Source organism: Ursus arctos, unplaced genomic scaffold (genome assembly GCF_023065955.2).
Source record: "Ursus arctos isolate Adak ecotype North America unplaced genomic scaffold, UrsArc2.0 scaffold_20, whole genome shotgun sequence".
In the NCBI taxonomy this organism is placed as follows: domain Eukaryota; kingdom Metazoa; phylum Chordata; class Mammalia; order Carnivora; family Ursidae; genus Ursus; species Ursus arctos.
Window position 1 is genome coordinate 9,391,886 of NW_026622875.1, and position 26,475 is coordinate 9,418,360.

General features: G+C 40.2%; 1 pseudogene; it reads right to left on the minus strand.

Moving 5' to 3' along the window:
- Positions 1 to 23,450, minus strand: part of LOC113254099 (vomeronasal type-2 receptor 1-like) — a 50,509-nt pseudogene extending 27,059 nt beyond the window's left edge.
- Positions 23,451 to 26,475: the final 3,025 nt, after the last annotated feature.

The window sequence follows — 26,475 nt, forward strand, 5'->3', positions numbered from 1 at the left end:
TTTAGGTCCTGTGACTCACTGGAAGAAGGTGGTAGGAAGCTCTACTGCACCCGCAGGTCTAGCCACGTTCTCCAACAAAGTTCTAGAAGCCCTCATTTTATAGGTGCTTATCTAAATAAATGAAAAGGTACTTTTTTTTTTTCATTCTGCCGGTGACTCTAGTGTGTATTTCCATTGGTACCGTGAATTCTTGACAGTCTTACATGCATTTCTGCTATGCCTTACCCCAGCCTCCCTGGCTCTACAATGAGGAACATATGCTACATTCTCTCCCAACCCCTCCCTTGTTATTAATATGTCACCATTAATAGGGCCTCCTATATTATAATTCCATAGCCCCATGACTGTCAATTCCTTTATACGTGACAAAATATTCTTATTTTCTCTTTTCTCTACCACTTGTCCTATTCTTAGTCCCCTGGCTAAAGTTTACATTTTTCTTTGCATCATGGAGGTCATATGTAGGGAAGAATCTCATTTAGGAAGCAGAGATGCCTGATTTTTAGTTCTGGCTCCATAATTAGTGTAAGACTGTGGACAAGATACTTAAACCCTCTGAACCTGTTTCCCCATGAGAAAATCAGGGTAATGACATCTACATCTTATGTACATTAAGTACACCTATTGTATACTCAGTATACTATAATGAGTAATACACATTATATATGTTATAACATATAACAATTTAATATAATCAGTATATTAGGTGAAACAACCAATGTGAAAGTATCACATAGAAGACTCCTTTTCCTTCTTTGCAAGGATTTAAATGAGAAAATCAATCTAGAGTTTTCTAGCCAGTGCCTGGACCACAGTTAGTTTTTGGTGGAAGATAGAGCTCATGGCAACCATTCGACTGAGCTGCAGGAAGCCCACACCTAAGATGTCAACTGGGTCACCCAACCCCTCCTCTTGGTTCAGTTTCTCAGTATTTTCCTGTTCCTCATACATTTGTATTTGCAGCTTTATAATAGAAATACGATGTAAAGGCTACTTTTTACCATCACTTCAAATTGTCCTATTACTTTAGTAACACAAATAAGCTTAATCATCATTCACGTTAATAAATCCTGACTATCCTTTAATGACCCATCCTTAGAAATAATTATAGACTTTTATTTATATTTTCTTAATAATCCATTCTTCTTAATATCATCTGTTCTTAAGTTGAAACATGTCACAAATTTCTGAATTTAAAATAATCTGATGGGTCACCAGAGGGGAAGTGGGTGGAAGGATGGGTGAAATAGATGATGGGGATTAAGCCGTGCACTTGTGATGAGCACAGGGCAATGTATGGAACTGTTAAATCACTATATCGTATACCTGGACCTAATATAACACTGTATGTTAACTAACTGGAATTAAAGTAAAAACTTAAAGTAAAAAAATATATATTTTAAGTAAAAAACAAAAATTCTGTAATGTTAGCATCCAAAATTCTAGCTATCTTGTGAAATTCACATGCTTATCTCAGTGTGTTGGTGTATGGTACAAAAAGAGTTATGAATAATAAGCTTTAATATAGGCAAGAAACAAAATGGATTCCTTATCCCACCTAGCACCAACCAACCAACCAACCACCCAACCAGCCAACCAACCAGCCAGTATTTTTCTCTCACCTACTCTGTGCCTCGCCCAGTGCTATAGTGCCTGGTGAGGAGCTAACTTACAAATCAGTAACTCACAACCTCAAGGCAAAAATTTAAGCAGGTTCTTAAGGGATGTCGAAGAGCCTGAAGTGAGGGCCTGGGGGTCGATTAAGCCTCCGACTCTTGGTTTCAGCTCAGGTCATGATCTCAGGGTCCTGAAATTGAGCTCCTCGCAGGGCTCAGGGCTCAGCAGGGAGTCCGCCTGAGATTCTTTCCCCCGCTCCTTCCTGTCCCAGCTCACCCATGCTCTCTCTCTTAAACAAGACGCTGACGTCACCTCCAGGGAGGCATCAGGTCACACTTGCTGAGCCTAGACTGAACAGAGAAAGTAGAGGTAGCAGCTCACCATCATCCCTGTTTGTCTCTGCATCTTATCTCAGCCTTACCTGAGCACCTGACTATCTCCTGCATTGAACCCAAACATAGCTTGTGTTTCTTTACAAACCAGCACCCAGCACAGTATTCTGAGATACCTGAGTATTATCTGTGGTAAATAATATAACCCGAGAATTCCTGATACAGCAACTGATGAGGACGATCCCCCTGCTCCAACAATTCCTGCCAGAAATGCTCCAGTACTCTTTCTAAAACTGGGCTTGTTTGCTTCCTGCCCTGTAAGGAATACCAGAGCTGCGTCCACAGATTTGGAGATGGTGAAACAGGTATCAAAAATCTGATAGCCTGAAGTGAGATTGGGCAAAATGTCCTTCCTCTTGTTAATCTCCTTGATGGTGCGGATCATGGTTTTCATCCAGCAGAAACCCCAAGAGTTAAATCTGAAAAAGAAACAGATTCATGAGGCTTTATCAGGGGGTGGATCATTGGGGCGGGGGAGAGCAACTGTTAGCTGGGGGTGGTGCCGAGAGCATTTTGCGAGAATATCAGCAGACACCTCACTGGCGTGAGCATGTTCATATTTCATAAAAGATATTCCAAACTTCAAGGGTTCATGTATGCATCATACTCATTGTTGATGGGTTTGGGAGGGGAAGCAACTTTTTGCACATTTTCTTGCCCTAAATATCTTTCATATGATATAATCTCCCCAAACTGCTGATTATGTCTTTTCACAGAAATATCTTTATATTTTCACTCCTTTCTACTACACAGGGTACTAAATAACCCCTCGATACATTTTCTTCCATTCATTGGAAGTCCTTGACGCCATATAACTCTCCTTTCCCCCCTTACTTTCCTATAGGTTTCTCTTTTTTTCTTCTGGACATTATAATAAAAATTATGTAAATATATGAAAATACAATCAAAGTACATCAAAACAAAACACAAAATTTCTATATACTATATATACCATGACTCCAATTTAATCACTTTTACTGCCATGATTTGTTAATGTTGAGAGATTTTAAAAAATTTTTTAATTTAAATTCAATTTAGTTAACATATAGTGTATTATTAGTTTCAGAGGTAGAATTTAGTGATTCATCAGTTTCTTATAACACCCAGCACTCACTACATCAAGTGCCCTCCTTAATACCCACCACTCAGTTACCTCATCCCCCTACCCACCCGCCCTCCAGCAATCCATGTTGAGAGATTTTTTAAAATTGAAAAATGTCTCCTTCCTACCATTCTCATAAAACCATGGTTAAGATGCCTCCCCCTTTCCATCCCCTGGCCATTAAAGGGAAAATATTTCTCTTAAAATCCATCACCACATTTTTTTTTGCAATGTTTTCTCCATTGAAAAATAACCACTCTACTCCCAACTCTCATTCTTCGGAGTTTTAACTAAACTTTATTTAAAAGCAAGGAGGTCCCTTAAAAAGTTAAAAATTGAGCTACCCTATGATCCAGCCATTGCACTACTGGGTATTTACCCCAAAGATACAGACGTAGTGAAGAGAAGGGCCATATGCACCCCAATGTTCATAGCAGCATTGTCCACAATAGCTAAATTGTGGAAGGAGCCGAGATGCCCTTCAACAGATGACTGGATTAAGAAGATGTGGTCCATATATACAATGGGATATTACTCAGCCATCAGAAAGAATGATTACCCAACATTTGCAGCAACATGAATGGGACTGGAGGAGACAATGCTAAGTGAAATAAGTCAAGCAGAGAAAGACAATTATCAATGGTTTCACGCATTTATGGAACATAAGAAATAGGAAGATCGGTAGGAGAAGGAAGGGAAGAATGAATGGGGGTTAAACAGAAGGGGGAATGAATCACAAGAGACTGTGGACTCTGGGAAACAAACTGAGGGCTTCGGGGGGGTGGGGGATTGAGATAGGCTGGTGATGGGTATTAAGGAGGGCACATATTGCATGGTGCACGGGGTGTTATACGCAAATAATGAATCATGGAACATTACATCAAAAACTAAGGATATACTGTATGGTGATTAACATAACATAATAAAAAATTATTATAAAAAAAAAAGCAAGGGGGCCACCTGGGTGGCTCAGTCAGTTAAGCATCTAACTCTTGAGCTCAGCTCAGGTCTTGATTTCAGGGTCATGAGTTCAAGCCACACCTTGGGCTCCCTGCTGGATGTGGAGCCTACTTTAAAATAATTTTTTAAATTAAAAAATAAAAATAAAAGGACCTCAAAAATTTTTGTCTTACTATCTGTCTTCTGCAGTTATAATATCTAACTCTATATCTTCTACTCAATAAATATTTTTCATTAAATGTCTAATAGCAAATAGCCCTGCTGGCAGATTAGATTTCTCCTCCATGTTTCTTTAATTGTTTTGTTTTGTTTTGTTTTGTTTTGTTTTTTAGTTTAGTTTAGCTTTGTTTTTTATTTAATAGATAGTTACCGGGTTCTACTAATGCTAGACATCATAAGTACAACACAGAACAAGATAGGCACTGCATGTACAGGTCAAGAAACAGAAAAATAGCCAAGCAGTGCACCAAATCATAAAAACAGTGATAGGGATGAATGTACGGGCCATGAGATAGAAAGGATGGACCACACCCTGGAGGACAGAACAGCCAAGCTGAGGCTTAAAAGATGACATAAAAACAGGGATGAAAGCTGCAGACAAAGGGGACAGTATGTGCGAAGGCATGTTCTCAAAAAGAGAACGTGAAGCATTCCAGGAATGGACAGATCAGTACTTTGGGAGGATAAAAGGGGAGTGGGTGTGGCACAGGGAAATGAAGACTAGAGAACCAGAAGCTGCCAAAACATGAAGGGCTTCATCATCCTAAGATAGCTGGTTTCCAAATTTACTCGGGGGTCAATATAATCGGCATACATGGTTTTGAAATAAATATAGCAGTATCTTTTTTAAGGTAATATAGCAATACTTTTCAAGAGTGAGAAAAACGTTCACCTGCTTTGAATAAAAAATTCTACCCCTGAGAATTTATTTGAACAAACTGTTCTTCCCAAAGGAAAAAGCTCTGTATACCCCCAAACTGTTCATTACAGAATTAACTACAATATCGAAAAACTGGCAAGAACTTACATGCTCAGTGATAATAAATTATGGTATATCGACTTGATGGGAACATTTTCCATCATTAAAAGACTATAATTAGAGAGATTATACAGCAGCATGCATATAATATGAAGTGAAACAAGTCATATGCAATGTTATTTCTATACTATAATTAAAACTACGTATAAATTATATGAACATTTGGATAAGTATCAACAGGAAAATTTTTATTTTTATTTATTTATATTGTTTTAAAGATTTATTTATTTATTTTAGCGGTAGGGAAGGACAGAAGGAGAGGCAGTGAGAGTCTTAGCGCAGAGCCCTCAGGCAGGACTCAATCTCATGACTCTGAGATCACGACCTGAGCGGAAACCAAGAGTTCAACGTTCAGTGTACTGCACCACCCAGGAGTCCGCAACAGGGAAGTTTTTTTTAATGAGCACAGGATAATTACTGGAAAGGTGGGATTCGGGACAATTTTTCTTTCATTCCCTGATTTCCATTATGATAGTCACAGTACTGTTATACAACGTATACCTTTTCTTCCCCAGAAAATTTCTCTAAATCCTAACTTCATTTAGATCAACCGAAACAAGAATTAAAATACTCTCCTTCTCCTTCTATTTCACTGCCTTTCTCTTCTATTATTATTTTCAGAATAATAGAAAAGTCTTCCTCTTCTGCACAATTTAGTTGATGGCCAAGCAAAACTAGTATCTTGTTAACGTTGGAGAACAAGACTTCTCCAAACCCAACTTGAATTTCTAGATCAAATCTAGCTAGGTTAATGACGCCAAAATTAAATTACTACCAGATTAGAACCAGTTTGGCTCCTGAGCACATCCTAGGCTAGGCCAGTTCCAAAGAGATGCTCCAACAGGAGGGAAAGTTGCATCACAGGGAGGAGTACTGAGGGTCTTGGAGAGCAATTGCGGATGGAGATAGGAGGAGAATTGCTACAGGATGGGTGAAAATGAGTTACAATTTTGAAGACCATATATCAATTTTTAAAATGGAATGTTACTATCCAAAATATATAGATATATTCAAGATGGACTAAGGTGCTGGACTAATTTGGGTTTCAGGCAAACAAGGCTCAGAGACAAGCAGAACACCCACCATGATGTCCTGCATTCCTGAGCCACATTGAGGACAAGGAACTAGCTTTTTAGATGCCCTGGACTCCATGAAACAAGCTTCACACACAACATTATTCAGAAGATGCTGAAGGAATCCTTTCAAAGACTCCTCAGCATTCGTATTAAAGTTAAGACGGAATAAACACACACCTTATCTCTCCCACTGATTACAATTAAAATCGATGGACAGAATGTGTAAACTAATTATCAGATTACTCCGAAAATTAAATAAGAACAGGTGGACTAGGTAGGAAAATCAAAATATCCCTGACATAGTGAATAATTTTTTAAATGAGACATACTTACTTATCACACATACGCACGTGCACACACACACACTAGCTATGAAAAGAATGCCAGGATTTCAACAACAGTGGACATGCCAAATCATTTCTTTTAATGAAAGGGGAGGATTTTTTATTAAAAACTTATCTAATGGCTTTTTTTCCAGTTAGCTTTGCTAGGAAGATAACTTTCAGAAATTCTGTTGAAAGGTGAGGAACAAATTAGGTGTATTTACAAAATGTAAGTGTACTATGACAAACTCCAGTTTTCATTCTATATTTTAGAGACTGAATGTGTAAATTCTGTGATAAACAATGAACTGACTCTAGAACAATGTAGCTGTGAGCAAAAGCCCTTCTCATCCCTCTTTCCTTTGCTTTCCTGTAAGAATGGAAAAGAATTAAGAGGCCCAGGAAAGAGGTAAGTGAGATTGATTGCCATCCTTTCCTTTTGCCAACAACATTACTATTTATCCATCCCTCTAATGACATTTCAAATATGTAGCATGAAATAAGATCAAAGGAAAAGAGTTGTGATCAGTAAAGATTTAATTGTACAAGAAGTTGCTAAGGAGCACTGGGTGGCTCAGTAAGTTAAGCACCTGCCTTTGGCTCAGGCCATGATCTTGGGGTCCTGGAATCTTGGGGTCCTGGTATCAAGCCCCACATAGGGCTCTCTGCTCAGCAGGGAGTCAGTTTCTCCCTCTCCCTCTCTGTGCTCTCTCTCTCTCACTCTCTCATATAAATGAATAAATCTTTTAAAAAAAAGCTTTAAAAAAAAGAAGTTGCTAAAATTTTTACAGCATGCATTTATAATCATAATTACCATGCAGTATCATAGAAATGCTTACTATACAATGTAAAATGCCCAATATAAAATTGTGTCCATATTGTGTTCACAACTATGCAAAAATTATAGTTGCATTTATATACAGGACTGAGAAAGAATATAGGGAAAAGAGTTGCTTTGCTATGGTAGTAAAGTAGTGGATAGTTATTTTCCTTTGTTTTAATTTCTGGCATTCTTTTCATAGCTAAAGTTGTGTGTGTGTGTGTGTGTGTGTGTGTGTGCACGTGCACGCACAGAACCGTGCACGCACAGAACCATGCACGCACATGCAAATCTAAGCCTTGTTTACCTTTCTTAAAATGTGCTGTTAGTAAATTCAGATTATCAGTCGTGGATCCCATGTCCTCATGTGACAATTGTGGCATGAGGAGAGGAGGGCAGAAACCTTCCAGGGGAAGGAATCTTACTTTGAATATCAGCTCAGAAATAAATAGGCATCCCCACAATGCGTATCTTCACTTGAGGAGAGCTTAGTGTGATAACAATTCACAATAAAGCTGCAACACTGCATAATTCTGTGTTGGTGCTTCTCAAACTTTCATGTGCACGTAATCACCAGGGGGTCTCGTCAAAAGGCTGATTCTGATTCGGCAGATGTGGGGTGCAGCCTAAGAGTCCACATTTGTAACACACTTTTAGGTGCTGCTGATGCTGCTGGTCCACAGACCACCCTCTGAAGGGCACTGCACAAAACCAGTCTTTTTTCTTTGTGAGGCACAGAAATGGGAAAGGACCCACATGAGACCAAGCTTTTCTCACTTCTAAGCAATCCTAGAGTGTCCACCTTAAAGAAACTAGGGCCCAGAAACAGGAAGTACCTTTCCTACATCAAATAAATAGTGTCAGAGTCATGGCTCCAGTTCCAGACTCTGACACCCACACCCCATACTCCTTCATCCCCACCACTCGCGCTTGATGGGAAAAGAAGACAAGAGCAGCTTACCCTTCGCATTTTGCAGATACTGGCTCCAGAACGACTCATTTGCTGGGGCGGTCCTATAGTGAATCGGAAACAGTCCTCCAATAACAAGTGAGTGATTTTGGGCATCTACATACCCACTCAGATCAAACTTGCCCAGCACATGACAGTTGTGTTCTTCTTTCTCTTCTTTGCCTTCAACGCCAAATTCAGCCCATAAAAAAGCAAGTCCTAGAACCAAGCATTTCTTTCTGCAGGCCATCTTAATAAGGTGAGTTCAGAAGAAACAACCAGTGTTAAAAGTGTTATCAAGGCACGCTGATAGAGTGTTACAGTGAGTGTGTGCATGCTACCTCCCAGTGGAGTCGGCTTGCCACTACTTGCTACATAATTGTCATGCCTCAATCAATCACAGGGCCTCGCACTCACCAGCAATATATGAATCTGGACTAGAAGCTGAGTAATCCTTTTGAAAAGAGCCTCATAAAAATCTTTTTTATGCTTTGCAATAATATATAAATGACAAAATAGTGGGTTCTGAGTTTAAAAGAGTCATTTCATTTGGTAGAAATTGTCCCTTTCTTTTTTATTATACGTCAGCCTCATTCATTCTCATGTCAGCCACCCTTGTGGGAGCCGCTCCTGCCCCAAAGGTAAGGACGGGCATTCTGCTTCATCACAAAGTATTTTAAAAAAGATGACATCAAGTCAACCTCTTTACTTCAGGGTAAAGAAAAAGTCAAGTGGAAAACCATGGGGGATTTGGAAGACATCACTTTGAATCTGCATTCTGCCACTTGCATTAGTGTGATGGTGGGAAAGTCACCTAACTTCTGTGCTTCAGGTCCTCCTCAGTGACTAGAATCATTATAAGCTACCCTAGAATAATTATGTAAAGCCCATAAGAGTTCAAGGAACATTTTTCACATACATCATTTTCTTTAACCTCCTCTTCAAGATGAAGTGCTCCCTCAGCTCACTTTGCTGACTTTGCTCACCGGTGAATCGAAAATACTGTTAGAAATAATCTTCTCCTCCTCCTCCTCCTCCTTCTGCTTCTTCTCCTTCTCTTTCTTCTTCCTCTTCCCCAACTTTCTCTTCCCCTTCTTCTTTCTTCTTCTGGCACAAATGCCTGAGAATTTCTGGGTTCTTTCCTGAGAATCCCCTCTCCTGCCTTTTTGCTAGGCTCCTCTCGGAGATGTCTCCCAATCTCTTTCTCCAGGTCCCTCTTTGATGCTTCTCAAACGTCTCCCCTTGGAGTATAAATTTATAGACTGTTTTCAGAGAACAATCCAATAATATGTATCGGGAGCATGAAAAATGTGTATACCCTTTGATCATGTGATTCTACTTTGAAATAGTTATCTCAAGGAAGCCATAGAGAGCCACACCTACATTATGTATATGAATGTTAAGTATGGTTTTATTTATAATAATAAAGATGGAACTAAATGTACACATTAGAGAATTTCTAAGTTCAGTTATAATCTATTCATATGACGAAATACAAAGGAGCTATTTAAATCATATTTTAGAAAAATATTTACTCACAAGGGCAAAGCTCACAATAGGCTTAAAGTGAGGATAACAGAACAAAGCAGCATATACAGTTGTGTTCTAAATTTATAAAATTTACCAATATGTTATAGTTCTCTTTCACCATTTCTATTAAAAGCACTAGAAAAAAACTATTTCAAACTAAAATTTTTAAAAAAGGGAAAAAATCCCTATTCCCACTATTTTAACAAACCAATAGTCGTATTTCCATGTTCATTTCCAGTCTGAGTCAATACCCATAACAATACTTTTAATTACTTTTTGGTGGTAGACTGTGGGTGATTTTAATTTTCTTCTTTATTCTTTTCTATATTTTCCCATATGTTCTACAATATTCTTGTATTTCTTTTATAAACAGAAAAAAATGAGACTACAAAAAAAAAAACCTTCTTTTTTACAACTCCTCCATACACGCACATTCAACTCCCCTACCAGCACCGACACACACACACACACACATCACTGACCTATCATTAGCACTGTCAGTCGCCTGTGTCCCACCAACTTCCACACAGAAGTTATTTCCTTCACCTCGACCCACTGCACACATTTGTTGGTTAACTGTAATCTCTTCCTGACCCTGGGGAATCCCAAAAGAGAGTCTCCCCCATTACTACCACCTCCCATAGTTCAGTCTCCCACGGCCAACGAGGCTTCCCAAGTGAGCATACCCCTGGCCTTTGGGTGAGTGACACTTCCATCTGTTGAACGTCTGACTAGTCTGAGTTTTCTAAATTGTGGATGGTCCATAGGTTCTACCCTCGGACTTTCAAAACGATCCTGAAAGATTTAAGGAAAAAGAGAGATTTCCAGAGGACTCTCTTTCCTGATATGCTTTACAGTCTGGCTTCATCCAAACCAATTGGTCCTCTGGGCGACAGACCACTCCTCACCAACAGCCTGAGAATACCTCTCTTGAGCTGGAAAGGCTGGCCTTTCTCAGAACTATTTGGAACTATCCTTCACTCTTGTTTGCTCTCTTTCTTACCAGAAGGCACTTGTTTCTAAACAATTACCCCTCTTGTTGCCAAGGGCTACACTTGCACAAAGATATGTTTATCACCAAAGCTGATCTGTCTTAATCCTCTGGGCAAGAGCTGTGCTAGGGACCACCAAAAAAAAAAAAAAAAAAAAATCATTAAAATAGATTGTTACACGAATAACAAAAACTAGCATTTTTATAGCATTTTACATTTTGCGGATTGTTTCCACATACGTTATTCTTCCTCTAGGTCAGGAACAAGATTCAATGTTGATGAGGTTTCTGATTTGTGCAGCAGCATCTGGTATCCAGTGTTTTTGTAATTCCCAGGATGACAGTATATTTTGCCAGGGCCACAATGACTACATTCTGCAAATGCAGAATTCATCAAAGATGAGGCAAAGAACAGGAAAACAATACCAGGGTTCTTGTGCAGAGGCTTTTTATTAAAGGCAGTGATGGATGCTCAACACCTCATTTTTCCCTTATAACATCCTACGTGACTGGTTTACTTGTGTTCATTTTATAAGTGAAGAGATGTAAGTCCACACAGCGAGTATATGCTAACATGCAGATAACAAAACCCATGTGTAGAGAGACAGGACACAGACCGAGCCCCTACGGTTGGGTCCTAGATCCGGCTTCTTCACTATCCGGCCCTCTCTTCATCACTGCCAGCCCCTCACCCCCAAACAGGGGGCTTTGGACGAAACGGGCTTTTTCAGAGGCCATGGGTCCTAAGGAGTCAGTGGTGTTCAAGTTCCGGGTAAGCCTTTCCAAGGCTCATATTCGATGACAGCTTAACCATATGCTGTCAGAACAAGTAGTAGCAAGTCGTTTTGTTAACTATTCAGATGAAACTGTTCTTTCAATAATACTTTGAACCTAATTGCCATTTCCATAGGACTGATTTCAGGTACTCTCGGTCAAGGCAAAAGACACCAGATGAATGTTAGTGCAAATGGCCATGAATATTTATTTAGTCTCATGTGTCTGCACCCAGACTCCTATATCTGAGTCTGTATGTTTTCACCATCTCCCCCAAATCTGTTTGATCCTAGCTGTTCTCCAAGGGTCCCGGTGAAGGTCAGGCTCCCTTCCAGGAGCAATAACTTATTCTGTCCAGACTTGTCTCTGGCTTCAAGCAAAGGAAAACACCTGAGCCTCTAAAGGTTATGAGAACCACCTTATTAACAAAGGCTAAAACAGTATTTAAAGGCTGTTCTATGATTTAGAGGGAAAGCTCCAAATCCAAGTCAACTGCAGACAACACTTCTGGTGCTTCTGGAAAACCCAAGCATTAGAGCGATCAGGGAACTCACGGCTGGCCCACCGTCACTCAGTCAGACAGCTTGTCAGATGTTATTTGACTTTTATATTCCTCTATGTCAATCCCTTAGTTTTAGAATCATTTAGAATCAGGTAATACCCATGCCATACCTTCAGATGAATAGATACATTCATCTACCTTATTTTCCCATTTCTCATGCAGAGCTGTCCTTCTAAACAGTCAAGAAATGAACACAACACCTACCTATATATGTTTAAATTGCTATTTTGCCTTTACAAAATATATACTAGTTTTTTTTAATGTAGGTCTCCAACAGTTAAAGAATTGCTACTTGTATTGAATTTTGTGACATTATGACATTATGGCTTGCCTGTATCTTCATCACGAGAAGAAAGGGAGACTAAAAATAAATCCATTTTCATAAGAATATTATTATGTGAAGTGCAAATTATGAATGAGTGGCCTTGGGATACATTAACAAGCTGCCTTTGGTGGTTTTTTTTAAAACATGTCAATACTAACAATTGTTAGGGAGAGCCTCCCGTACATCTAAATAGAGAAAGCCCTCAATTACAGTCAGGGGGAAAGATGCTCAGACACTGCACGCATGAAAATTTCAGCCAGCCCCCTCGTGGAACTGAGAGAGCCACAGCTTACCATCTCTTCTGCTTTCGGGGGAACAGTTTGACAGCCTGATTAATCCCCTGTCTCTAAATCAGCTGGCGCGCTAAGCGGCAAACTCTGACCATATGAAAGCTAAAGCATCCTTTCTCCTCGGCTGCATCACCTGTGACAGAGCTATAGCGTGCTGCGGCTGCAACAAAGACTGCGACGATGGTCAGCAGTGGACTAGAACAGGGAAACTGTTATCATCACAGACTTCTAGAGAATAAGCATCTATTTTTAATAAAATTTGAAATTAAAACAACCTGACCAGCTTTAACTCATGCCTGAAAAATTTAACCTGCCTGCCTGCATCCAATCTTGGGCCCCTTCTATTTCCATCCCCACACTGATGGAAATTGACTATGTCAACCCCCAGTACGGTCTTTAAAAATGTATACATCTTCACTGAGATGTAGTTTACGTACCATAAAATTCACCTAGAGTGTGCACTTCAAGTTTTTAGCATATTTGCAGACTTGTGCAACCATCACCACGATCTAATTTTAGAACACTTTCATCACCCCAAAAAGAAGCCCATACCCGTTAGTAATCATTCCCCACTCTCTGTCACCTCTACCCTCAAACCTAGACAATCACTAATCTACTTTTCTGCTGCCAAAGCTTTCCCTATTCCGGATATTTACATAAATGGAATCATACAATATGTGATCATTCTTACTGGCTTCTTTCACTTCTCATGATGTTTCCAAGGGTCATCCATGTTTCAGCATGTATCAGTACTTTGCTCCTTTTTATTACATCCCTTTTATTGCCCATAACATTCCATTGTATGGATAGGCCACATCTTATTTATCCATTCATCAGTTGATGCACATTTGGATTCTTTCCACTCTTTGGCTGTTATGAGCAATGCTGCTGGAAACATTCTCGTACAAGGCTTGGTGTGGACATATGCTTTCAGTTCTCTTGGGTGGATACCCGCATGGAATTGCTGAGTCATAGGGTAACTATATGTTTAACATTTTGAGAAAGTGCCAAACTCTTTTCTGAAGTGACTGTACCATTCCCCCAGCGATGTATGACAGTCCTAGGATCTCCACATTTTTGCCACTATTTGTTATTATTAGTCTTCATTTATCAAGGCCACTATGGGTGGTATAATGTGGATATGAAGGGGTATCTCATTATGGTTTTGATTTGTATGTCCCAATTAGCGAATGACTCAAAGAAAGCTATATGTTTTTTTCTAGATACTTTTAAATTTTAACTCTTAAATTTAGGTTTACCATACATTTGGGGTTGACTTTTATGGATGATATCAGGTAAGGTCTAAGTTCATGCTATTGTTTTTTAAATTGTAAATAACCAACTATCCCGACACCATTCATTGGAAAGATTATTATTTCCCCATTGAATTACCTTGGCTCCCTTGTCAAAAATCAACTGACTGTAAATGCAAGGATTTTTATTCCATTGGTCTCTGTATCTACCCTGAAGCCACTGTTGTGCTATTTCATTGCTCTAGTTTTGAAGTAAGTTCTAAAATCAGGAAAATTAAGTCCTCCAAACTTTTTATTCTTTTTCAAGATTGTTTTAACAATTCTGGGCCCTTTCCATTTCATTTTAGGATCATCAGCTCATTAATTTTTAGGGGGAAAAAAAAAGAAGGAGGAATCTTGACAGGGATTGTGTGAAAGTTAGAGATCAATGTGGAAGGGGGCCTGGCTGGCTCAGTTGGTACAGTACATGACTCTTGATTTCCAGGTCATGAGTTCAGGCCTGACATTGGACATAGAGCTTACAGAGAGAGAGAGAGAGAGAGAGAGAGAGAGAGAGAGAGGGAGAGAGAGACTAATATAGATCGGTATGGGGAGTGTTGTCATATTAGCAATATTAAGTTCACGTAGCAGAAGACCCAGGTCATTTTCAAGGGCTCTGCAATTGCCTTCAGATAAAATCTATACACAACAGGCCTTCCGAGGTCCACCCTGATCCAGCTCCTAGGTAGCCAACCAGCTTCCTCTTTTGCAGCATGCCCCTCCCACTGCCAACTCAAAATACACTATCAGCCGTGTAAACCCGCGGTCAGTTCCTGAAACACAGGACACTCTCTTTTATCTGCAGGTCTTTCCTAACTAACTAACATATGGACCATAGTCCCTGTGTCAGGACATTTCTCCCTTAGGCCTCCTCCCCTGATCCACTGGTTTTCCTTCATCTCTCTACTTACTTTCACTCCCTCTGAGAATCATATCCTGAGACACACAACTCCCCACAGCCTCCCTTATTTACTTCTCTTTGTCCTTACATAGTGGACTTACGGGAATTTGTGGAAACCAGGCTGGTCAAGACCTCAAGCTGGTTCAAATGTCTTGGTTAAAATGGACACCACTGGCCCCTATTTGGGACAGTATTAGAAATTTTGGCAGTTTTACAACTGCTCAGATGTCTTTAAACATTGTTATCACTTTTTGTAACATTTTCAGGATTTTTTTACCCGGACTATTTTACCTGCTCGCATTGTTTATACTGGTTGTTATTGGCTGGATGAATAATGGCCAAGATGTGCATATTTAAATCCCTGGAACCAAGGATTATGTTACATTATATGGCAAAACAGCCTTTGCAGATGAGATTAAGGGCCTTGAGATGGGGAGAGTACCCTGCATCATCCAGGTGGGCCCAATGATATAATCGCAAGTGTCCCCATAACAGGAAAGTAGGGGGAGATTCCATACAAAAGAGAAGGCAATGTGACAAAAGCAGAGATTAGAATGCTGGCAGCCTCTACCAAGCTGGAAAAGGCAAGGGAATTACTTGTCCGCTCACAGCTTCCAGAAGGAACTGCTCCTGCTGACATCCCAACTTTAGCCCAATGAAACGGATTATTTCTGATGTCCAGAACCGTAAGAGAATAAGTTAGTGTTGTTTTAAGCTACTAAATGTGTAGTAATATGTTACAGTATCAGTAAGTAATACAATAGTAATGAGTTGGAGATAACCTAATATCCAACAGTTAGAGGGGCTCCTGGGTGACTCAGTCAGTTAAGCATCCAACTTTAGCTCAGGTCATGATCTCAGCGTCCTGGGATCGAGCCCCACGTGCAGCCCCAGCTGGGCCCTGCGCTCAGTGGGGAGTCTGCTTCTCCCTCTCCCTCTGCTCCTCTGCCCATTCATGCTCTCTCCCTCCCTCAACTAACTAAATAAAATCTTAAAAGGGGGGGGGACAAGTTGGAAACAACCTCAATATCCAATAAAAGGGTTAGTTGGAAACAACCTAAATGTCCACAGAATGGAATTGGTTATACAGCTTCTGATAATTTTCTGAAGAATAGGTGTGGCTTAATCCCTTTTAAAAATGTATTACAAATTATCTGGAAGGCTATCTATCAAGTAATTAAAATATACAGAATAATCAGCATTCCTCATGCTAATCTTTTTGTTTTTATTTGTTTTAATTGCAATGAGCCTAAGGCTGCATTGTTTTTGTTATAATAAGGGAGAAAAGGCAAAAAATAAACTTAAGCAATGAAAGAAATGAGAAAGTAAAGGAAAAGAATTTGGAATTTTTGAAAGCTTGATGGATTTGATTTCTTAATTTCTAATTTATATGCATCCAGCTTTTCCTGTATTATTTGTTCAGCATTGCTCTCAAGAATTTTTCTATCTTGTAAATTGGTTGAAAATGAGTATTTCTGATCTCCAGTTCACATTTTTTTTTCCAGTTCACATTTGTTAAACCTTTGGAAGTACTACACATATCATCTTAGAACCTCTATTATTTATGTGCCATAAGACAGAGTGCCTGCCTAGAAATGATCATTTAGGTGGAGAGAATCAACGAAACTAAGTGAAATAGAAAATTCAGCAATATGCAATAACAGGTTAAGGTATACAGCTTGGATTATAAAAGAATGATGATGCAGTGTTTCATAAAACCCCATTCACACATAGCTTTGCATGTGCTTAGATTAATTATACATATCAGGTCCCCCAATTGTTAGTTCAAAGTAACAACAGTAATGGCAATGATAATAATATTAACAACAATAATAATAGTGCTATATTCCACAGTATATTTGTCTAACCAAAAAAAAAAAAATTATCTCACTGCTCATCCACCCTTACAAAAGCTATATGCAGCAAATGCTATTTTACTATTAGTTCCACTTTATACATGAAGAACCTAAAGCTCAGAAAGGTGAAGCAATATTCTCAAGGTCACAAAGGTCCTTAGTGGCTTGGATGAATTTTCTAGCCGACGACCTGCCCATGGGAGTACACATGTAACAACTGCCCATCTGTCTGTAAAGACAAAAAGTAGGAAACATCGTTGGTCCCTGACTCCATTGGGGATTTCCACTGAAGAGGAAAATGTAGCCAGAAACTGCTGACTGACATCTGCTCAAGGCTCAAGGAATTTCTAGTGCCTAAGGCGTCATGCTGGGCAGTTTGTTTTTAAAAGAAGTTACAGCTCAACTTGCCAGAAGTAACTTCCAAAATTATTGTACAAATCAATACGACATCACAGAATCAGAATTTAGAATGATTCAAATGTGTACTGAACGTAACTTTCTTTTCCACCACTGTTCTCATCTTGCTCCAGCCTACTCTGGTTCCATTTCTGCTGATGGCCGTTGAGGTAGAGTTGGAAGGATATTGGGAAGGAATCGTGACTCTCCAGTGGCCACGGTACAGGCCATGGGGAATAAGGACACTATTTTAGGGCTGTCCATAGAAACACCTCTCCCTGACATTACTTCTAAACTAAGCCCATACAATGGCACTGTGTTGAACAAGGTGCTGTAACAAACTCAGGGCTTCCTTCAACAGCTGATAGTCTCCCCAGCCTGGACCCTCTGACAGCCCCAAACCTGTGTAAATGTTTAACCACACCCACCCCATGTTCAACCCTAAGGACATGAGGAGCCAAGAAACTCTTATCAGCTCTCCTCTCCTTCTCAACTCTTTTCTTCCCGTAACACCAGAAGGGCTTTCTACTTAACTTTCCCTTCCAGGAGGAATTCTACGTCATAGCTTCTTTCTTACCTATCCAACGAGCTTTTTCCTTTTTTCTCATTAATCAAAAGTTTTTATCAAAGTATAATTAACATACAATGTTAGATTAGTTCCAGGTATACAACATATTGATTTGACAATTCTCTAATACATTACTCAACCTATGAGATTCTTTTCTCCAGGTGGATATCTTTTCCCTTCCTTAACACAAAAAGCCTCATGATCTGGCCCTCATGGTGGAAAGATTACAGAAAAAAAAAAACTTTTTTAATGACCAAAAGGCAAGTACATGAGGAATTATTTCAAAATATTCATTTCTTTACCATAGCAGTGGTTAATTATGAGGCTCTGTCTCCAGGATTTGGAACCCCACCTGTACCACTTACCAACGGCATGACCTTGGGCAAGTCACTTAATTATTCTACACTTCAGTTTCCTGCTATGTAAAAATAGAGACAATACGAAGCTCGTTGTGAGCATTAAGCATGACTGTGAAACGGCAGGTGTAGCACTCAACATAGTCCCCGGCACACAACAAAGTACCCAGCTAACATTAGAGACTGAGGGTTTCTTTGTACCTTAGCTGCAAAGGTAGTCATTTACTCACATTACTGAATTTCTTTTTTTTTTTTTTTAATGATTTTTTATTATATTATGTTAGTCACCATACAGTACATCCCCGGTTTCCGATGTAAGTCTCAATGATTCATTAGTTGCGTATAACACCCAGTGCACCATGCAATACGTGCCCTCCTTACTACCCATCACCGGTCTATCCCATTCCCCCACCCCCCTCCCCTCTGAAGTCCTTAGTTTGTTTCTCATAGTCCATAGTCTCTCATGTTTCATTCCCCCTTCTGATTACCCCTCCTTTCTTTATCCCTTTCTTCCCCTACTGATCATCCTAGTTCTTATGTTCCATAGATGAGAGAAACATTACTGAATTTCTTATGCAGAAAAGGAACACTCAATGAAGGATAGCCATCATTTTCTTTTCCTACAATAACAATAAAATTCTATGTCCAGTGTTTCAGATCTCCTTGCAGAAGGTCATTGCTGGATGCCTGACTAACCCTGGATGGCAATGTTGCACTGGGTAGAATTTATTTATTAAGACCTTGGAAAGTGCATCCTGGCTTTCTGAGAAAGGGCATAATTCAAATCAACAAAAATCTTGAGCTGCGCCTGTGTGGCTCAGCTGGCTGGGCGTCCAACTCCTGATTCTGGCTCAGGAAGTGATCTCAGCGTCCTGGGATCAAGTCCCACAGGAGGCTCTGTGCTGGGTGTGGAGCCTGCTTAAGATTCCTCTCTCCCTCTCCCTCTGCCACTGCTCTCCTTCTCTATTAAAAAAAAAAAAATCTTGACGAAAGTCTTGGCAAAAATCTTAGGTGAAAATGTAGGGTGTATAACACACACGCACATTAAAACAAACCAGAATATATATCTAAAAAAGGTACAAGCAAATTTTAAATGATTTAATACTGTATCTTTTAAGATTTTATTTATTTATTTGAGAGAGAGAGTGAGTGAGTGAGAGAGTGAGAGACAAGCTAGGGGGAGGGGCAATGGGAGAGGGAGAAGCAAACTCCCCATTGAGCAGGGAGCCCGATGCGGGGTTTGGCTCAATCCCAGGTCCCTGAGGTCATGACCTGAACAGAAGGCACACTTAACCGACTGAGCCACCCAGACACCCCAATACTATATGTTTTATTAGCATTGAAAAATGTCTCTTTCATACTATTTAGTAAGTGCTATAATCAGTATATGGTTTTCTGTGTACAATTGTCAAGTGTTCAGTAATATCTGATTACTCTGGCTTTATTGTCCAAGTCACTTCTGAATGCATCAGAAGCACTTTGAAACCTGGCTAAATAATTTATCTCATGGTGCAAATGCAGTTCAATGAAACAAGCTAATAAATTTACTTGGCTCATAGTCATACAATCTCAAAGTTTCTTGAGTAGCAAAAGATTATCATACAGCTGCCTTGAACCAAATCCAGTTCTTGAACCAAATCACCATTATGGGGGCACCCGGGTGGCTCAGTCGGTTAAACATCTGCCTTTGACTCAGGTCATGATCCCAGGGTCCTGGGATGGAGCCCTGCGTTGGGCTCCCAGCTCAGTGGAGAGTCTGCTTCTCCCTCTTCCTTTGCCCTCCCCCTGCTCGTGTTCTCTCTCTCAAAAAAAAAAAAAAAAAAAAAAAAAAAAAAATCACCGTTACGGAGATATTTGGGGCATAAAATAAATTTTACTTAATTTAGCGAGACACATATAACAACTTAAATCAGTCTATGATATTCCTTTGTTCAATGGTTCATTCAAACTATGTTGAGAGAGAGATCTTCAAAATAAGCCAGATTTGCAATTTCAATAACCCCCATCAGAATGTACAATTTTTCCATTTTCCTCTTAGAACCTAGCAGTCTAAATAATAAATATGTGTTTAATTTAACTAAATATTTTAATGTTATTTCTTAGATGCCTGGAATATAGTTGCTCTTATAAATATAAATCACACCCACCCCAGACACTACCAGAATCTTATTTATAGTATTAATTTTCACCATCTATGAAGAAAGGGTTTGCAGAGCAAACTTCAGACGAGTCCCTGTGGAATTTAAAGTATGTGGAGCTTGAACTAGGAGACCTTAGAGCATTTAGAACCAGAGCCAGAGCTGTTCCCCTGGCGGGTATCTGTCTTTAGAAATAATACTGTCTACTTCTTTTGCTTGGCAGAGTCTGCATTTAAGGAAGTGTGAACAGTATTCTAAAAAACAAAAGTTTTCTAAAATTTGGGGGGCAGGTCTTTCAAAGCAAAAGAGAAGACTTAAAAAAATGTTACCAGCCCTCAAGGTGGGGCGGTGCCTCCTCCCTCTACAGGGACACGCGGATGGATACTGCCCCCGGGAATCAAACAAGAAGAATCCAGACTGATGCCACCTCCAATATGTCCTTTTTACTGTAAGTTCCCAAAAGCAGATGTTTCTTGTCTAGACACTACAAATGAATTTTGTCAGGTCGAGGTGCAAATTGGTATCCTTCTCTGTCCAAGAAGCCAGTTTTACATTTTTTAAGCAAATTCGTTTCACCATTCCTAGCTGTCTACATGCACGTCTGCCCTTTGAATTCTCTCGAACTGGTTATACATCTCACTGGTTCTATGTTTAAATACTGAATCAAATAAAATTGTGGCCATTTTTCATTGTATGTCTGTATGAGAGTCATGAGTTTTAGCTTTTCATTAAAATTATCTTTTAAATAGATATAAAACATCTATGCCATCGCCTTGACAAAAGGGAATTTCGAATTTCCCTTCCAAAAAAAGGAAATATTAATTCTAAATCACCCCTCTGAAAGCATCACCAGTGGCAAATCACACATGCCACCATCACCACCATTTTTATTGTTTTTTTGTTGTTAACAACTTAATTAAAAAAATAACCTATAAAATTTAAATAATATATAAGTGTATAAAGCAGAGTGACAACTTCTTCCTAAACCCTTAGGTATCACTTCCCAGAAGTAACACAGAAGTTAATAGTTTACCACTCCCATTTTTCTCTAGATAAAATAAAGATTAAAAGGAAGACTATTCACGTAGATCTAGACTGTACAGAGAAAGATCATAGGAAGGTAATATGGAGGAAAAGGGGATAAACTTTGCCTTGGTGTTGGGGAGGAAGTCTGGTCACTTGATTTAAATTCAGGAAGTAGGTTGGGGCTTCTGGGTGGCTCATCGGTTGAGCGTCGTCTGGCTCTTGGTTTTGGCTCACGTCCTGGTCTCGGGGTCATGATCTTGGGGTCGTGGGGTTGAGCCCTGGGTCCAGCCCTGAGTCAGGCTCTATACTCAGTGCAGAGACTGCTGGAGATTCTTTCCCCCTTTCTTCTCCCTCCCCATCTGCTCCCTCCCCTACTCCAGCATGTGTTCTCTCTCTCTCTCAAATAAATAAATAAATAACATCTAAAAAAAATTATGAAGTCAGGAAACAGGAATCCTTACTGTTCTTGTGGACTCCTCGCATTTACCTGCAAACATACAGGTGTCCAAGGAGAAGCTGCACTCTGGCTCCGGAATTGCTTTTAGCCCACACCCCATGCGTTCACCCTCCCTGATAAGCTCCACTCCTGGGGTTTTGGCGATGGTGATTGTTCCCCCTTTTGTTTGTGTAACTTAATTCTTGTTCTTTATACAGCCTCCAAAATCCAGTTAGGGACAGTCTGCCTAGGGCTCCGCCTTGGCACTCCCTAGAATATGACTTCCTTCTTTGCCTTCTGGGAAAGCGGGTGAATAAACAGACCCCAAACAGGTGAGAAAGCAGCCCTGCTGGCAGGAGGCCATGCTGCTCCTAACTGAATATAAGCCACACTCACAGAATAGAAACAATGTCTAAACAAGGCCACTCCTTTACCATATTTGGAAGGAGACAGAGATAAGGCCACTCTGCAAGCACAAAAATGATGAAACATCCCCCTCTTCTGTCTAACAGAAGTGACTGCTGCTCCTTCGCTTTACCAAGGAGAACTTCCATCCCACTGTGGTCCTGCTATCTGATCAGTATGTGGTCCTCCTATCAATCAGTAAACATTATTAACATTACAAAACTGTTCCTGCTTCCTGAAACATCCAATCCAGAATTGGCCTCCACTCCCTCAAACTCACCTTGAATCAACCAACACACACCCATATTCTGTAAGAAGCTTCTCCCAACTCCTCATGGTCCTTTTGGAGTGCTCTCAGTTTGGTTACAGCAAGAAAAATAAACCTAATTTCTTTTTACTACAATAAGTGTGTTCCTGATGATCTTTCATTGGTGGGGTTTAATAAGGAATAATTTACTTACTTGAAAGGAATATTAAATTTCATTCTGATCTTAGAGGAACTCTTAAAAATGCTTCTCTCTGCATGCTTTATATTCTTCCATTTCTAATAAAGATCTTACTAAAATGCACTTCCATATGCATTTTCTCACTGCAATCTAGCATACAACATGTAAAGCAAATAGGGGCGCCTGGGTGGCTCAGTTGTTAAGCGTCTGCCTTTGGCTCAGGGCGTGATCCCGGCGTTATGGGATCGAGCCCCACATCAGGCTCCTCTGCTATGAGCCTGCTTCTTCCTCTCCCACTCCCCCTGCTTGTGTTCCCTCTCTCGCTGGCTGTCTCTCTCTCTGTCAAATAAATAAATAAAATCTTTAAAAAAAAAAACATGTAAAGCAAATAAAATACAGATTTTTGTCCCCAACACCCACTGAGGTTGAGTCTTGGGCAAGTTCATTCAGGAAGTTATGAAAAGTGCCATGTGGAGCTCTGAATTCTCCACCCTGAGAATACTCTAACACAGGAAGAGTAGTCAAGGAAAGGGCCAAATGTTTAAATTTATCTCTTCAAAAAATACACTGGGGGCTCCAGGAGCTCCTAGAGAGGCGCTCCAATCCAGCTGTGCAGGGGTTCAGGAAGAGTGGCCACCGACAGCTGCGCAATGGACAACGCAGCAGGGAGGGTAAGGCTCACCAAGGAAGCTACTCCTCTTTCCCCTAGGACGCTGAGCACATCATCTCATTAGGGACAGTCAGACTGGAGAGCTGGTCAGGACAGGAGGAAGAACAAGACCTGCGTTCCAGTTCCAGCTCTGCTGTTAATTAATTTATTCATTGCTTCTCCAAGAGGAGGAACGATTAGTACTTACCCATCCCTAACTCCTTCTCTGACTGTCACACATACCTGGAATCACCTTATTTTCAACACTCCACCCTCCCACTCCCACACCCCCCCACCCCCAACTTCACTAATGGAGTTGAAGCCCATAAGTGCCACCTCAAAGCTTCAGACTAGCACAACTGTCCCCAGAAGGTGATCACCAAAGAACTTTCCAGCGACACTGCCCCCGTGTGTGACACCAGCAACTTTGTGAGATGTCAAGTCAGCAGATGCATATAGCTGGTCATTAAGACTTCCTCCAAAGCATCGCTAAGCTCACCACCAAAGAATAAGTCTTGACATTCCAAGTTCAGACACAATCTGTGCCCAGAACCATCTCATTCCCCAAGATAATGGAGGTACTGGCATGGGGTCAGGGGTCACCTTCTTAGTAAATGCCCCTTAGGGAGATTTCAAGTGGCCTTTCTTACACTGCTCACCATTTGGGATGATTTCAATCATCAGAGATGTTTTAATAACAGTTAACATGAGAAGGGGGAAGTATCAACACTTGATCCCAGATGGTTCTATGTCCCCTGTGCAAATGTGACTACCACCATCCCAGCAAATTTTGAACACTTCATTCTAAAGGATATAGATTAGAACCTGAATCTCATTCGCTTCAAAGCCCTTGCTTTTTCCTCTGACCCTGCTGCATTAAGACCAATGAGAATTTAAAATAACTGCTTCAAAAAGGGGCCCCTGCTAGAGAGCATGCCCACATTAACCTAGCACTAGCAAAGGACACATTCAAGCTCTGCCGCCATGACCTACAGCTCAAAGAGCATGAAGATATGTAAATGTCAGGAAGATTTTCAATTCTTTTAATATACAATGTGGCAAAGGAAATAGCTTCTCAGGGTATGCACATTAAATAAACTCTCTTCAAGCCGATTTCTATTTAGATAATTATTTGCAAACACTAGAAGTAACATGATCTACGAGCTGTCACCAGATGGATCAAACATGTACACAACTTTCAGCTGAATGTCAACCTTAAGTCACTAATATTCATATAAAACTCCAGCATTTCACTGCCCCAAGAAGAAGGGGTTTTGGTTTATAGAAAGCCTTCTAGACGTCAAGTATAAACACATTTTTACAGAAAAGTCAGTCATTCACTTCCAGAATTGGTGGTACTGATGGGGAGGAGTAAGTCAACTCATGCTATTTAAGGTTTTTCTCAGAGGCACTTTCTCTGGTGATTTTACATAGGGTCTATGTCTCATCTCCCTAACTAGACTATTAGTTCCTGACGACTAGGACTGGGCTTTCTACCCGCTGTACATTCCTCTTAGAATGCCATAAGAGAGGCTGACATTTAATGAGCATCTGCTATGTGATGAGAACAAATAGACCTCACTTAATTATTTTTCATATAATTCCAATTGCAAACATTCATATAATTTTAAGTAAACTGAGGCCTAGAAATTTAAGACATTTACCCAAGATCACAAGGGAAGTTAATGGAAAAGTTGATGCTTGAGCTATTATTTGAATCTGGGGTCCACCCACTGCACCGTACTGTACTCTCCACCATACCAAACCATGCTACACCACACCATACTATGCCTCACTCTAGCACAGTATGAAATCAGGTGATATTTACTACAAGCTAGTAGTGAAGCTTACTGCTCAATGAAAATTTAAGTCAGAGTTTTAAGACACTCATATTTCTTCCTTCTGTTTCCAAGAACATCAACTCTCTATTTAAGAGTTTGAAAGGCAGGTAGCAAATTGACAAGAGGCTGGCAACGTAATTTCCAGCATTTATTTACCTCACTACGATCAGATCAGTCCAATAACCACAATACAAATCTCATCACCAAAGAAAGAGGACAACCTAACAATTACCTGGCTAGAGTTAGAGCCACATACCTGACGCATATGTTCAAAAAACTCTGAATGAATGAATGAATGAATGAATACTAAAGAAAAAATCTTGCTTTGTTAAGCATTATGAAATCACTTCAGTTACTCCTAAACTAGAAACAGTAACACGAAGCCTAAGATATTGAAAAAGACAGAGGTAGAAGATACACTGATTCAACTGTTTCTCACAAAAAGTTCAGCACTGGGTGTGATGTCCCTTTGGCTGGGGATGTGAGGCAGGACACTTAAGCAGATGTTGCTTTTCAGCCACGTTGGAAAAGTTCAGCAATGGTTTTTGGACCCCGGGGGACTAAGCCTGCAGTGTTTTATTACAACTTGGCTGAATTTCTCAGCTTTAAAGCTGAACTAGTAAAAAGTATTTGGAAATCCAAATGGCGAAAGGGAGAGAAAAATCCAATAAATCCAGCCTGCCAGGAGGCCCTCTGCTGAGAAGCCTGGCAAGCCCTGCCTCCCCATCCTGCATGTGTGTTCTCTCTAAATATCACAGTTGCTGCAAACCCTTAATATGGGAAAGGCCAGAAGGGGCTCCCCAGACTCAGCAAATGAAAGGCAGTACGACTCTTTAGAGACCCAGCTTGGGGCTTATCATTAACGCAGCTCCTTGGAGGGTGCTTCGCACACCTCGCCAGATCTGCACAGAGAAGATGAATGTAAAAACAGGCAGAAAATGAAGGAAGAGGGCAAAGGGGTCTTGTAAAATCCAACCACCATCTGCCACTTCAAATCCAGCAGCACTAAGGTGGTTTAATTTGCAAGAATTTTCCCTCTGGTTTCTACAAAAGCACTGCTTAAGCAAAAGTGGTGGAGGTCGTCTGGCAGTTATGTGCAGGAGGACTTTACTGAGTGCAGATAAATGAACACACTGAAAGCAACAAAACAGGAAGACCACAGATGTATGCCTGGGTAACAGGGAACCGCAGCAACCCGGCGGGTGTGTGGCCGCAGAGCTGCTCAAGTCACACCAAACCATATTCCTCCCCTACAAGTTTAAAAAAAAAAAAATATTAAAGGGGTTATCTCTGAACAAAATATAAAGAAATAGTAACTTTCCTGTTGATGTTTTTTATAACTCTAGTCTCCAGAATTGAATGGATCCTATTCCTCAGTTCGTAGTGTACTACCACTGGGGGCACCTGCAAGGCTA